The sequence below is a fragment of the Rutidosis leptorrhynchoides genome, chromosome 6 (assembly GCF_046630445.1).
Source record: "Rutidosis leptorrhynchoides isolate AG116_Rl617_1_P2 chromosome 6, CSIRO_AGI_Rlap_v1, whole genome shotgun sequence".
In the NCBI taxonomy this organism is placed as follows: Eukaryota; Viridiplantae; Streptophyta; class Magnoliopsida; order Asterales; family Asteraceae; genus Rutidosis; species Rutidosis leptorrhynchoides.
Window position 1 is genome coordinate 335,771,525 of NC_092338.1, and position 16,631 is coordinate 335,788,155.

Here is a 16,631-nt window from a genome sequence, read left to right on the forward strand (position 1 = left end):
CATGACCTTGGCCAGTGCGTTTAGCTCTCATTCGGTCTTCCATACTTAGAGGTTCCGGATTTTTCATGATTGAATTTGTTGAATCTGAATCACTAAAGGATTTTGACTTAATGGTTTCTTCCTCGACAATCTCTGGATGAGTGATTTGTGGTTCAGGAGGAATGATTAGTGGTTCAGGATCTCTGAATTGTCCCTGAATATCCTCCGGATTCTCAATTGTGAGGTCGGGTTCAAAAAATGGATTATCGGAAATTTGAATTGGAGTACTTGGTCGACTAGATGACGATTCTAAAGAAAAATCAACGACGACAATATTGGCTAGATGTCTTGATCGAGTTACAGGTGGTGAACGTATGAAAGGTGGTGAACGTTTTGCTCGGTGCATTCACTGAATATCCTATTAGTTATAAAAATAAAAATTATATAAGTTATCAAATTAATAGACTTTTTTGATTTTGCTCACGTTTCGAATAGCCAATAGATGCAGCAGGTAGCCAGGACCCTTTAAATCGGAAGCCCACAACTCGCTACTAACAAATCCAACTATTACTACGAACCAGAAAATTTTGGATGTCTATCAATTTAACAGCTTAAAATAATTTTTTGTTTTGAAATTTTAGATAAGAAATAGAAAATTCTATGTCCTAAAAACTAGAGCATCGAGAAATAAGAAAGAAAAAGAGTGCGTCGTAAAATGTCGAAAAATAAGCGTCGAAAAAGAATAAGAAAATAGCGCGTCGAAACTTAAAAAGTACTAAAAACTAAATATTAAAACTTACGTCTAAAGGAATTAAAGCTTAAAAGGAATTCTATATCCAAAATGGCAATAACTTAAAAAGTACTAAAATCTTAAAACGGTGTCGCAAAATTCTAAAGCATCTAAATCTTAGTCTAAAGAAAAAGCACTTAAGGGATTTTACGGCAATGCCTAAAAATCTAGAAATATAAAATGGCTACGGCAAAATACTAAATTTAAAACTAATTACGTACGATAGATATATAAATTACAAATTAAACTAATAAAAAGATACAAAGTATAAAAATAAAACTTAAATTATAAAATTACAATTTTTATAAAAAATATTATTTTTATATTATTTATTTTATAAAAGTATTAATTTTTATATATTAATAAAACAAATTATAACTTAAAAATACAAAATAAATAAAACTAAAACTAATTAATATAATAATTAACCCTAATTAGGGTTTAATAATAATAATAATTAATAATACTCCGTAATTAATGCAGTACCAGAATCAGATCAGGCGTGTCAGACAACCTCATGCGGTCGCATGAGTTTTAGTCAAGGTTGTAAAAGTCGCGAGTCGGGGACGCATCGGTCGAGACCTAAAAAGGACGCATCGGGGACGCATCGGTTGTTGACCAACGTTGACTTTATTAATAATTTCTTAAATATATATTTATATATGTATAAAATAGTTGATTATTTACCATAAATTTCTTAAATAAGAACTTGAATTTATATACAATCAAACTTCAAACTCAATTAATGTTACCGAGTACATAATCAGTAAGGACGGAGAGAAAAGAGCGGCCCAAAAAATGAAAACAAACCCTAATTTTAAAACATATCACATCTTGACGAAAATTTGACTGATTTTGACCGTTGTTGACTAACTTTGACCGTCATTGACAGACTTTGACCGAACTTTTAGCTTTGACCATCTTTTGAGTCATTTTTAGAAAAAACGGGACGGAGAACCCAGAAAAACGACGCATCGGCCGACGCGTCGGGCAAGTCGGCCGACTTTTACAACACTGGTTTTAGTCGTCCATTCCATGCGGTCGCATGGGCCTGAATTCCAGATCAAATGTTGGGCTGCTACAGTGTAGCCCGAATACTTTTTATTTATTTTTTTTATTTTTCTGTTTTTAATTTATTTATATAAAATAAATAAAAACTTAAATTTTAAAAACTAAAATAGAAATAGAAAAACTTTATATTTTAAACAAACTCTTAAAAATATATATATATATATATATATATATATATATATATATATATATATATATATATATATATATATATATATATATATATATATATTTCGTTTTTCTTTTTATATTTTTGTATTTTTAATATTTAAAACGTATTAAAACTTCATAAAAATCTTTTTTTATAGCGTTTCGCTTTTGGCGTTGTGCTTCCCCGGCAACGGCGCCAAAAATACTTTATGTTAAAGTAGAGGGGTACGAAATAGTTTTATTTTTATTACGAAATACTATTAAATATGATACAATTTTACACAAGTTATTTATTTATTTATAGAGTGGATATACCTAAACCTTGCTACAACACTTATAGGTAGTGTACCTAATCGTACAGTAGTGTAGTTTTTAGTAAGTCCGGTTCGTCCACAGGGAACTAGCCAAGTTTAACGCGATATTTTTTTAAAACTATATTTGTATAAATATATAAATATACAAATAATATTATTATTATTATAAAAAGTGGGTTTTTACCGTTTAATGACCAGTTTGTCAATTTTAAAACTTAAGTCACAATTAAAACCTAATGTAAAATAATAAAAATAACTTAATTTAAAGCGTAAAGTAAATTACAATAAATAAAATGCGATAAATTAAAGTGCGATAAATAAAATGACGGTAAATAAAATTGCGATAATTAAAAAGTGCAATAAATAAAAATGCAATAAATAAAATGACAGTAAATAAAAGTGCGATGAAATATGAAATAAAAGAATTATGCTTATTTAAACTTCCGTAATCATGATGTTTGACGTGTTGATTTTAGTTTATTACCATGAGTTAATTGTCCTTTGTCCTGGATTATTCAATATGTCCATCTGATTTTTGTCCATAACAGTCCATCAGTCATAAATATAAAGTGCGAGTGTCCTCGTCAATTTATCCTTATATCCGAAGTCAAATATTCCAACTAATTGGGAACTTAAACTGTAACAAGGTCTTAATACTTTATTTAATACTTACACCAGGATATCAACTGCATGTAACCCAAGGTTTTAATACTTTTTTAACAATTACGCTAAGTGTCCTTGTACATAATTTACCCCTATTTTAATGAGTCTATTGACTATTAATCCATTCCCGTGTCCGGTTAAATGAACGATTATTAGTATTTATAAATATCCTGCCCATCGTGCCCGATCGAGTGTATGTGGTTATTTATAATTACGTCCAATTGTAAATCTTTATATTAAATTAATGAACTATCATTCAATTAAACAAATATAAAGCCCATTAATAGCCCATAGTCTAATTTCCACAAGTGTCGTTCTTTTGTCCAAACCCCAATTATGGTACAAAGCCCAATTCCCCCGTCTTTAATATTTAGTCCAACATCATGATTACTTCGATTTAAATAAGCATAATAATAACTTAGCTACGAGACATTAATTTAAAAAGGTTGAACATAATTTACAATGATTAATAATAGCGTAGCGTTACACGGACAGAATTTCGACTTACACACTTACAACATTCGCTAACATAACCTTATTATTATTAATCTTAAATTAAAATTAAAATTAAAATTAACATAACATATATATATATATATATATATATATATATATATATATACATATATATATATATGTATATATATATATATATATATATGTATATATATATATATCTGTGAGAGAGATTGATAAAGGATGGATATTTTTTGTGCAGAATTCGTCGCCTTTTATAGATGTGGCCAGCATTTCAGGGCCATGCGATCGCATGGGCTTCCTTTGAATTTTCCATGCGATCGCATGGAGTCTAGGTAGAACCTAAGGTAGAACCAAAATTTGAACCTAAGGTAGAACCTAGAGAGGAAAAGCCTGCAGAATTAGATTTATTTCATCTAGTTGACAAACTTGAAAAAGAGAACATAGAATTGCAACTTAGATGCAAACACCTGAAACAAATGCTTGAATTGAGTGAAAAATTGCCTAAACTTCCTAAGAAAGAATGTACTTATGATTTTAAGGAAGGTGAAGTTTTAGTATCTGCTGAAGATTTATTTCTTAAGATTAAAAGCTTGAATCGAAAGATAGTTCAACTAAAATAGGCAATAACACAACAGATTGCTATGCAAGCACACACATCACAAATGATTATTAAGTATATGAATACTGTTTCTGAGTGTGCTGGCGGGATTGATAAGACGGTTAAGGGTAAATCACAATCGAATATTTCTAAAGTTTCAACACCCATTACCATTCTTACAAATACTTTACTATCTCAATTTGAAAAAAGAGTTTCTAAGGTTACACCTTCACCGCAATTCGTTGGGAAGAAGGTACATTATCCAGATGGTTCATGTTCAAGTGAAAAACTTCCTCTGATGTTAATGCCAAAACATACAAAGGAATGTCTTTTAACAAAACCAAAGAAGTCTTCAAAACAAACTACGAGTCTAAAACCTGATTTGAGTGAGTATGATGCAAAGGAACGTAAAATAAAAATGGAAATTTTGCAAAATCAAAATACTCAAATGTCAACTGAAAAGTTTGGACGTCTAACTAACAAAGGTGTTTTTCATGTCACTGGTTATAATCCTAACTTGAATTACAAGTCTGTATGGGTTCCTAAGTCCACGACTAAGAAAGTAGCAAACCAAACCAAGAAATCTGCTAGTCGAACTAGGAAGTCATCGCATGTTTTTCAATTCTCTTGTGTGAAAAAAACATCTACTTGGAATAAATTGTGTGTAAAGACTTCTGATGATGATAATACAAAACTTGATATCGCTTATGATGCTTCATGTAATGTGGCTTTAGATGATGCTTTAATGTCTAAATTGCATGCTGCTTTATGTGATACATTGATTTGTGATCCAAAGTTTTTTGTTGGTACTAACCGTAGAGGACCCAAGTAACTTTGGGTACCTAAACTCTAGGAAAATTAACATTGATAGGGTTTCGACATCTGTGTGTGGTACATCGACTCCGGTTGTTCTCGGCATATGATGGGCGATAAATCCTTGCTTGTCAATTTTGTTGACAAATTCCTAGGAATGGTTACATTTGGAAATGACGAGATTGCAACGATAACGGGTTATGGAGATTATGTGAAAAATGGCATAATGTTCAAACGGGTCCCATATGTTGAGGGTTTGGGGTGCAGTTTGTTTAGTGTCAGCCAAATTTTGACGGAGATCTCAAAGTTCTATTTGAACGTCGTCAATGCTCGGTGCAATCCACCGATGGAAATGATCTCCTTGTAGGTAAACATTGCGCTTCACTATATACTATTGACCTCAATGATGCACCATCACATGGGAACATGTGTTTGGCCACCTGTTCAACAAAAGAAAATTCATGGTTATGGCATCACCGGATGTCACATCTGAATTACAAGGGTATCCTAGCTTTCAGTATGATAAGCATCATGTGTGTCCATCATGTGTGATGGGTAAGCTAAAACAGACTAATCATCCACTTAAGCAAAATCCCAGTACTTCATCGTCTTTGCAATTATTACATATGGACTTATGTGGACCCATGAGGGTTTCTATCCTCGGTGGCCGGAAACATGTGCTTGTCATTGTAGATAACTATACATGATTTACATGTATTTTTCTTTTGAGGACTAAATCTGAAACCCCCGCCATTATCATTGAGTTCATCAAAAAGACTCAGCGCTCTTTTAACAAACATGTTAAGAGCATCCGAACTGATAATGGGATGGAATTTAAGAATGACCTGCTTGATAGTTATTTGAAAGACCAAGGCATTGAACATCAGTTCTCTGCTGCACGAACCCCTCAATAGAATGGAGTATTCGAACGACGTAATCGTACGTTGTGCGAGGCAGCTTGAACGATGCTTGCTTACTCCAAACTACCTCCAAAAATGTGGGGGGAGGCTATTGCAACAGCATGTTATACCCAAAATCGTTGTATCATTAATAAATATTTTGACAAAACTCCTTATGAGTTACTATATGGTAGACGCCCGAATGTCAAATATTTCCGTGTCTTTGGTTGTATATACTATGTGCTTAACGATTTTGATAGCCTCGGAAAGTTTGATCCTCATGGCGATCAGGCCATATTTCTCGGTTATTCTTCGAACAAAGTTACTTATCGTGTCTATCACGAATGGAAAAAGACGATCAAGGAAAGCATCAATGTCAAGTTTAATGAATTTTCGGGAGTGGATTTTGAACAACTCGGTTCAAAACCCAATCCTAACCTGGCTACTACTTCTTCCGCGCAAAATTCAATTTTCTTGAAGAAGGGTGTTCTGACGGTTACAACAGAGGAACTGGATATCTTGTTTGATAATCTTTATGTGATGACCCGGGAAATTCCGACCAAATTTAAACTTAATCTTTATATGTTTCAGATACGATAAGCAAAGTCTGTAATGTTGAGTCTCGAAAATTTTTGAACTGTTTCGTATATTTAATTACCCTTTGACTGTTTACGAGGATTCACGAACAATGGTTGTAAATATATATATATATATAAAAGTGTATGTGATAATGGGAATTAATAAAATACAATTTAATCATTTGAATTAGAAATGAAAAGAAATATACAAAGTAATTAAGTTGTTATTACAATGAGTCTATATATATATATATATATATATATATATATATATATATATATATATATATATATATAAGTGTATAAATGTTAATTTTTATATTATACAATTAATAAATCTTACATAAGTAATAAAATGTAATATTAATATGAAAAATATAAATGCAAGTTAAATTTAGTTGTTATTATCAGAATTATTAATATTACTACAAGTTATAAACTAAAATATATACATTTGATTTGTTATGTTATTTTTATTATCAATATTAAATTTATCAATGTTAATATCATTATCATTATTATTATTATTATTATTATTATTATTATTATTATCATTATAAAACTATAAACTTTATTATTATGACCATTATTAGTATCATTATAAATTTAGTTGTTAGGGCTACTAAAAGTATTATTAACTTGATTACTAAAATCATCACTTTATTATTATTAGTATTATTATGACCTTAATATCACTAATATTATTATATTATTTTCTCTATTAATTATTATAATTAATAGTATTTGATTATTAATAATATATTTATAATTATATTATTAATAGTTACATAAAAATTGATACAGAATCGGTAAAGAATTACAAAATTTGTTATATGTAACTTTCATACTTTATTTGATTAGATTTCTGTCACCAAATCTTGTACGATCTATGACTTAATTCACAATAAACTTCCAAATTCCGTTGGAAGTCCCTATCTGTTTTCTTATTTTATTTTTATACGGTACTTGGTGAAACACCAACTAGTCATCCACTTTACATTATAAACCAATCGAATTATGCAATGAGATGGAATAATTCATTCAGCCTTTATCTATTTTATTATTTTTCTTTTTGTTCCTTTCTGTCTCCTTTAGTCTACCAAATCCATAAACTGATATATACAAATCAGTTAGCTAGTAATTAGAAGAAATTCATTCAACTATCTATAACCATTACCATGATCAAACGCCACCATCACCAAACTTATTTTTTTTTCTTTTCTCTTTCGGTTACCAACCCTAGAACCACCACACCCACCGAAACCCTACTCATTCTGTAATAATTCTGTCATACAGTCGAACCCATCCATCTCTCCTTTTTCTCTCTTAAGTATGATCGTGAACCACCACCGGTCTATAAATTAGCTGCTGCTTTATGTTTTCTGTTTCGAACCATAACTGCAACTCAGTCTTACGTCCCTATGCTGATGTATTCTTTCTTTTCTCTCGATACTCAATAACCGTTACTACAGCTTTTTTTTTATTGATACTCCTTGCTGAAAACAATGAAAACATAAGGAATCGATGAGATGTGTGATATATTTGTACGATTTTTTTTTTGTTTGCAACATGGATATATATAGAATTTATATGGAACATTATAAAAGTCTTGCAAAGTGGTTAAGGTGGCCGAAAACTTTGGCCCTTGATAAGTGAGGTTCCTTTTTTTTTTTTTTATCTTTTCCTTGTTAAAGAAATGGATTATGTTGTGTGATGATATTAAAAAGAATTCGGTGGTATCAACCACTTCCAGCCCCACTTTTTCGGTTAAAACTAAGAGAAAGAATCGATACAGTTTTTTAGTGGATTAGTTGAGTGAATCCATGTAATCAATTATTAAAAGGAATTCCTTTGAAAACTTTTTGACTACTTCGACGTTCAAGATTCCACATCGAGCCAGGAGTCTGAAGTTGATAATCGTTCCTGTTTTTTTTTACTCCAACATATATTACAGTTTATTAATGGGATTATTTATTTGGGCTACTATCTTCGAATATAATTGGAGCCAGCGAAATTATTGTTGTAGCCGTGGGTTGTTTTTTTTTTTTTTTACAAATTGGGTAGTTGGATCGATGAATGCAAGGACCACATTCAATTTTGCTACAACTCATTGTTCCTAGTTCTATTACTTTATGCGTGATGGCGATATGAGATGAAAAATATCAAGCAGTTTGTTGGTGAGTCGTATTGGTCTTTAGCAAGAGGTCGCGGGTTCGACGACATTTCTTTTTAGGAAGCTACTTCTTTAATGTAGTATTTTTATTTTATTATTATTATTATTATTATTATTATTATTATTATTATTATTATTATTATTATTATTATTATTATTATTATTATTATTATTATTATTGTTAATATTAGTATCATAAGTATTATTACTAGCATTATTATTTAGGTTATTATTATTTAGATTAATATTAGTATAAGTATAATTGTAGATTTATTATTATTATTACTAACAAAACTATTATTATTATGATTACCATTAATAATATAGTTGTTATAATCATTATTACTAAGTATTATGTACTAATGTCAAAATTTATTATTTTCACTATCATTACTATTAAATTATTTATTTTACCAAAAACTGCTAATATTATCACTATGAGATTTACAATCAAAAACTATCATCAACAATAATTATTAACTTTTAAATTTTTATTAGTAACATTAGGTATTGTCATTATTATCAATTTTCCCATTACAAATAATATCTTGATATTATTATAATCACTATATTTAACAAACAAACGATATATATATATATATATATATATATATATATATATATATAATACATATAACATAATAAAAGTTATATTTTCATATACAAAATGAATATATGAAACCTACACATATTATTAATATAAAAAGTATATAATTAATAGTTTATATATATATTTTCGATTACAACTATGTATATTAATAAATATACAAATGATATAGGTTCGTGAATCCGAGGCCAACCCTACTTTTGTTCAATGTCGTCATATGTATTTTTACTACAAAATACATTAGGTGAGTTTCATTCTTCCCCTTTTAAATACTTTTGCAATATATATTTTTGGGACTGAGAATACATGCGCTACTTTTATAAATGCTTTACGAAATAGACACAAGTGATCGAAACTACATTCTATGGTTGAATTATCGAAATCGAATATGCCCTTTTTATATAGTCTGGTAATCTAAGAATTAGGGAACAGAAACCCTAATTGACGCGAACTCTAAAGATAGATCTATCGGGCCCAACAAGCCCCATCCAAAGTACCGGATGCTTTAGTAATTCGAAATTTATATCATGTCTGAAGGAGGATCCTGGAAATGACGGGGATATTCTTATATACAAATTGTGAATGTCGGTTACCAGGTGTTCAATCCATATGAATGATATTTTTGTCTCTATGCATGGGACGTATGTTTATGAGAAATGGAAATATGAAATCTTGTGGTCTATTAAAATTATGAATTGATTATTTATGATAAACTAATGAACTCACAAACCTTTTGGTTGACACTTGAAAGCATGTATATTCTCAGGTACGAAAGAAATCTTCCGCTGTACATTTGCTCATATTAGAGATATTACTTGGAGTCATTCATGACATATTTCAAAAGATGTTGCATTCGAGTCTTTGAGTTCATCAAGATTATTATTAAGTCAATTATATTTGGTTATATTATGAAATGCTATACATGTCTGTCAACTGTTGATGTAACGAAAGTTTGTCTTTTAAAAACGAATGCAATGTTTGTAAAATGTATCATATAGAGGTCAATTACCTCGCGATGAAATCAACTGTTGTGAATCGTTTGTAGTCGATATGGACTTCGTCATGATGGATTAGGATGGGTCTTCACAGTTGGTATCAGAGCGGTGGTCTTAGTTGTAGTGACCCGAACTTTTCCATGTTTATATATATTAATTGAGATTGATATTTACATGATTAAATGTTTCCAACATGTTAAGCAATCAAACTTGGTAAGACTTGATTAATTGAAATAGGTTTCATATAGACAATTGACCACCCAAGTTGACCGGTGATTCACGAACGTTAAAACTTGTAAAAACTATATGATGACATATATATGGTTATATATATAGTTAACATGATATTATGATATGTAAACATATCATTAAGTATATTAACAATGAACTACATATGTAAAAACAAGACTACTAACTTAATGATTTTGAAACGAGACATATATGTAACGATTATCGTTGTAACGACATTTAATGTATATATATCATATTAAGAGATATTCGTACATCATAATATCATGATAATATAATAATTTAAAATATATTTTGATATTATAAACATTGGGTTAACAACATTTAACAAGATCGTTAACCTAAAGGTTTCAAAACAACATTTACATGTAACGACTAACGATGACTTAACGACTCAGTTAAAATGTATATACATGTAGTGTTTTAATATGTATTCATACACTTTTGAAAGACTTCAAGACACTTATCAAAATACTTCTACTTAACAAAAATGCTTACAATTACATCCTCGTTCAGTTTCATCAACAATTCTACTCGTATGCACCCGTATTCGTACTCGTACAATACACAGCTTTTAGATGTATGTACTATTGGTATATACACTCCAATGATCAGCTCTTAGCAGCCCATGTGAGTCACCTAACACATGTGGGAACCATCATTTGGCAACTAGCATGAAATATCTCATAAAATTACAAAAATATGAGTAATCATTCATGACTTATTTACATGAAAACAAAATTACATATCCTTTATATCTAATCCATACACCAACGACCAAAAACACCTACAAACACTTTCATTCTTCAATTTTATTCATCTAATTGATCTCTCTCAAGTTCTATCTTCAAGTTCTAAGTGTTCTTCATAAATTCCAAAAGTTCTAGTTTCATAAAATCAAGAATACTTTCAAGTTTGCTAGCTCACTTCCAATCTTGTAAGGTGATCATCCAACCTCAAGAAATCTTTGTTTCTTACAGTAGGTTATCATTCTAATACAAGGTAATAATCATATTCAAACTTTGGTTCAATTTCTATAACTATAACAATCTTATTTCAAGTGATGATCTTACTTGAACTTGTTTTCGTGTCATGATTCTGCTTCAAGAACTTTGAGCCATCCAAGGATCCATTGAAGCTAGATCCATTTTTCACTTTTCCAGTAGGTTCATCCAAGGAACTTATGGTAGTAATGATGTTCATAACATCATTCGATTCATACATATAAAACTATCTTATTCGAAGGTTTAAACTTGTAATCACTAGAACATAGTTTAGTTAATTCTAAACTTGTTCGCAAACAAAAGTTAATCCTTCTAACTTGACTTTTAAAATCAACTAAACACATGTTCTATATCTATATGATATGCTAACTTAATGATTTAAAACCTGGAAACACGAAAAACACCGTAAAACCGGATTTACGCCGTCGTAGTAACACCGCGGGCTGTTTTGGGTTAGTTAATTAAAAACTATGATAAACTTTGATTTAAAAGTTGTTATTCTTAGAAAATGATTTTTATTATGAACATGAAACTATATCCAAAAATTATGGTTAAACTCAAAGTGGAAGTATGTTTTCTAAAATGGTCATCTAGACGTCGTTCTTTCGACTGAAATGACTACCTTTACAAAAACGACTTGTAACTTATTTTTCCGACTATAAACCTATACATTTATGTTTAGATTCATAAAATAGAGTTCAATATGAAACCATAGCAATTTTATTCACTCAAAACGGATTTAAAATGAAGAAGTTATGGGTAAAACAAGATTGGATAATTTTTCTCATTTTAGCTACGTGAAAATTGGTAACAAATCTATTCCAACCATAACTTAATCAACTTGTATTGTATATTATGTAATCTTAAGATACCATAGACACATATACAATGTTTCGACCTATCATGTTGACACATCTAAATATATTTCGGAACAACCATAGACACTCTATATGTGAATGTTGGAGTTAGCTATACAGGGTTGAGGTTGATTACAAAATATATATAGTTTGAGTTGTGATCAATACTGAGATACGTATACACTGGGTCGTGGATTGATTCAAGATAATATTTATCGATTTATTTCTGTTAATCTAACTGTGGACAACTAGTTGTAGGTTACTAACGAGGACAGCTGACTTAATAAACTTAAAACATCAAAATATATTAAAAGTGTTGTAAATATATTTTGAACATACTTTGATATATATGTATATATTGTTATAGGTTTGTGAATCAACCAGTGGCCAAGTCTTACTTCCCGACGAAGTAAAAATCTGTGAAAGTGAGTTATAGTCCCACTTTTAAAATCTAATATTTTTGGGATGAGAATACATGCAGGTTTTATAAATGATTTACAAAATAGACACAAGTACGTGAAACTACATTCTATGGTTGAATTATCGAAATCGAATATGCCCCTTTTTATTAAGTCTGGTAATCTAAGAATTAGGGAACAGACACCCTAATTGACGCGAATCCTAAAGATAGATCTATCGGGCCTAACAAACCCCATCCAAAGTACCGGATGCTTTAGTACTTCGAAATTTATATCATATCCGAAGGGTGTCCCGGAATGATGGGGATATTCTTATATATGCATCTTGTTAATGTCGGTTACCAGGTGTTCACCATATGAATGATTTTTATCTCTATGTATGGGATGTGTATTGAAATATGAAATCTTGTGGTCTATTATTATGATTTGATATATATAGGTTAAACCTATAACTCACCAACATTTTTGTTGACGTTTTAAGCATGTTTATTCTCAGGTGATTATTAAGAGCTTCCGCTGTCGCATACTTAAATAAGGACGATATTTGGAGTCCATGTTTGTATGATATTGTGTAAAAACTGCATTCAAGAAACTTATTTTGTTGTAACATATTTGTATTGTAAACCATTATGTAATGGTCGTGTGTAAACAGGATATTTTAGATTATCATTATTTGATAATCTACGTAAAGCTTTTTAAACCTTTATTGATGAAATAAAGGTTATGGTTTGTTTTAAAATGAATGCAGTCTTTGAAAAACGTCTCATATAGAGGTCAAAACCTCGCAACGAAATCAATTAATATGGAACGTTTTTAATCAATAAGAACGGGACATTTCATTAGTGAACCAGGTCTTGCATTAGTGAGTCTAACTGATAGGTGTTTAAATGCATTAGTGAGTCTGGACTTCGACCTTGTCTGCATGTCAAAAGTTTTGCTTATCATTCTAGTCGGAAATCATCTGCTTATCATCCTTAGAAAATTACCTGCTTATCATTCTTAGTCTAGACATGTCTTACTGCCTCTATTGCATAGACAGTGTATAGATAAATTCATATCTTAGCGTACTTATTATTGTTACTTTTGCCTGACAGCTTCCGTAGATTTCTCCGTAACTTATGGGATTTTAGTATTATATATGCATATGTAAAGTATGTATTGCAGGGTACTAATCTACATCCTATAATATATTTCTTATCGAAAATCATTCATCTGATTTTACGAGATGAATCCCTCAATCAGTTCGAATATCTCGGATTCCGACAGCCATTTCGATATGGAGTTTCATCTATCAGCGTCACCAGAATGAATCAACCAATCAGTCATCCCCAATTCATCTAAAGGGTTCGTAGTCGACTTCATCAATAGAGACGTGAAGAAGGCGATCCCTTCCACCAACCGAATTTACCTCTTGGCGAAGAACCTGAAGCACTTACCGGCGAACCAGTCTGAAACACCATTTTCACCCTCATTTCCCGAATATCTCAACACGATTATATTCTATCCACAATTCTAAACCTTATTCAGCCGCTCGTTGCAACCGACAATCATTCCAGAATAATGGAAGAAGCCAGCAAGCTTCGCGCTCGAGTAATCAATTTGCAGAATATGGTGCAAAGTCTACCAGCTTCAGCAACATCACCGGCACCAACAGTACCATTAGTAATAGCACCAGTACTATCAATAATCCATGCCTTAACATCTCATTCGGTACCTCGAATATAATCATCGTTCTACAAATCGTTCTACATAAACTATCTTCGTTCTTCATGGCAATTATATAATCTTTAATGTTTTAGAGATTATGTACTCTAGTTTTAGCCGTAAATCTGATGAGTTTAATATCACATTGACTCATTAAATCCATGATTACGTCTGAAGAAAATATATATGTATATATGTTTTCATAAAGATTGTAATTAAAAATTCTTTTGTACAAACTGTTAATGGTGAAAATATTTTAACGGGTAGGTAATACCCGAGGAATATTTAGATTTCATATTAATAAGTCACACTTTATATTCTTCGAATCTGATTCAACGATCATTTACTATCCTATTTAAATCTACCGATATACGAATCCGTTCACCACAGAATAACCATTTTCATTCAATTTCATATTCGGATTTTGATTTATCAGAATCCAACAAGTGGCATAATGAAGAACACATTTGACGAAATAAAATTTGATAGAAACAAAAAAAATTAACTACGAAAAATCTTGTTAAGAATCCACGCTAACTGTTTCCAGCTAACTGTTCCTAGCTAACTGATTATATTTTATCTTATCGCAGTTTATTTATCGCAATTTAATTATCGCAATTTAATTTATCGTCATTTAATTTCTGTTATTTAATTTACGCACTTTAAATATCGGGACACGTATACAAGGTTTTGACATATCATATCGACGCATCTATATATATTATTTGGAATCACCATAGACACTCTATATGCAGTAATGATCGAGTTCTCTATACAGGGTTGAGGTTGATTCTATAATAATATATATACTTTGAGTTGTGATCGAGTCTGAGACATGTACACGGGTCACGATACGTATTAATTAATTCGATTATTATAAACTATATAAGAATTATTGAGTTAGTAACTGTGGACTGCAAAGTGTGGACTACCAAGATTGGACAATTAAAAAAATAAATTAAAATATTGATTATAACATATGAAACTAAACAATTCTTCAAGTTGCCACTTGATTTCATCTTAAACCTCATTTGTATCCTGACGATTACAATTTGCGCTCAAACCTTTCTTGATTCTTGAAAACACCTCAATTGAGAGGATGAACCTACCAAACTTCATCTACGGAAGGAAAGATTTATGTATATAGTATCGCACCTGAGAAACTCTCGGCAACTGAGTAAAAGTTTAACACGTAGCCGCGTCAGATCCTTTGGCATTTATTAGCAAAAATAACTTTGCGATCCCTTTTCAAAGTAGCAAATTTTGTCACAGCTTCAGCAAATCAACTTCGATTTTTTTTCGTTCGAAACAACCTTATTATCACCTTAATTTATGTGTATGTTCTTTTATTGTTACCGGGGAACCTTTTATATTCCACCATATTACCGTCAGTGTTTAATCATCTAAAAACACAATTCTCTTGAAATCACCTCGGAACGATAACCAATGATTCAGATATGGTAGCAGTAAATGTAGAGGAATCGGCAATCAGTACTTTGAAAACTTACAGCATATCTACATCAACAGTTATATGTATAACACTTATCTTTTAGAATAATGATCTTCCATTCCGAAATTCTGAAAAGCACTCAGTCACAAATCAATACTCTGAATGTTGAAAAGGCTGAATGAAGCAGCAGAAACCATAGACAACAGTAAATGACCTTAATCATCGAAAGTTTGATGATAACGAATAGTATGTTGGAAAAGCTCAGAAAAGTTGAAACTGGAAAACGGATAGGGTTAACCATGAAGGAGACCAAGGACAAATACAAGGACCATACCATATATTCAAAGAATCCAGGTAATTCTGGATCCGATGAAACCTTCAACGAATATCTTGCTCCGTACTCATGTTAAAATCTTGCGGAAAATATTCTTCATCAACCATCGAACTTAGAAATTCCAAAATATCATCATCAATATCTTCGATATTTCTGAGGATATTTTCAAAAATATTCTCATCCGAAATTAAATACCTCTTCGTGCTTCCTGTGTATCATTATATTGGAAACATTCAATAGAAAATTTAGTACCGAAAAGGAGATTATGCAAAACTATGAAGAAAGCCGTGGACAAATCACAAAGAATAAGTTTGACTTCAAAGAATCCAAATGATTCAATGTCTGCTAAAGTCTTTAGTGAATATCTTGCTCCTTACTCTAAACCCTTGCAGACAATAATTTCTATCATCCTTTGATCTTAGATATTCCAAGATATTATCGTATCTTTCATTATAAATATCCTCCATATTTCTGAAGATATTTTCATAACTATTCTTATCTGAA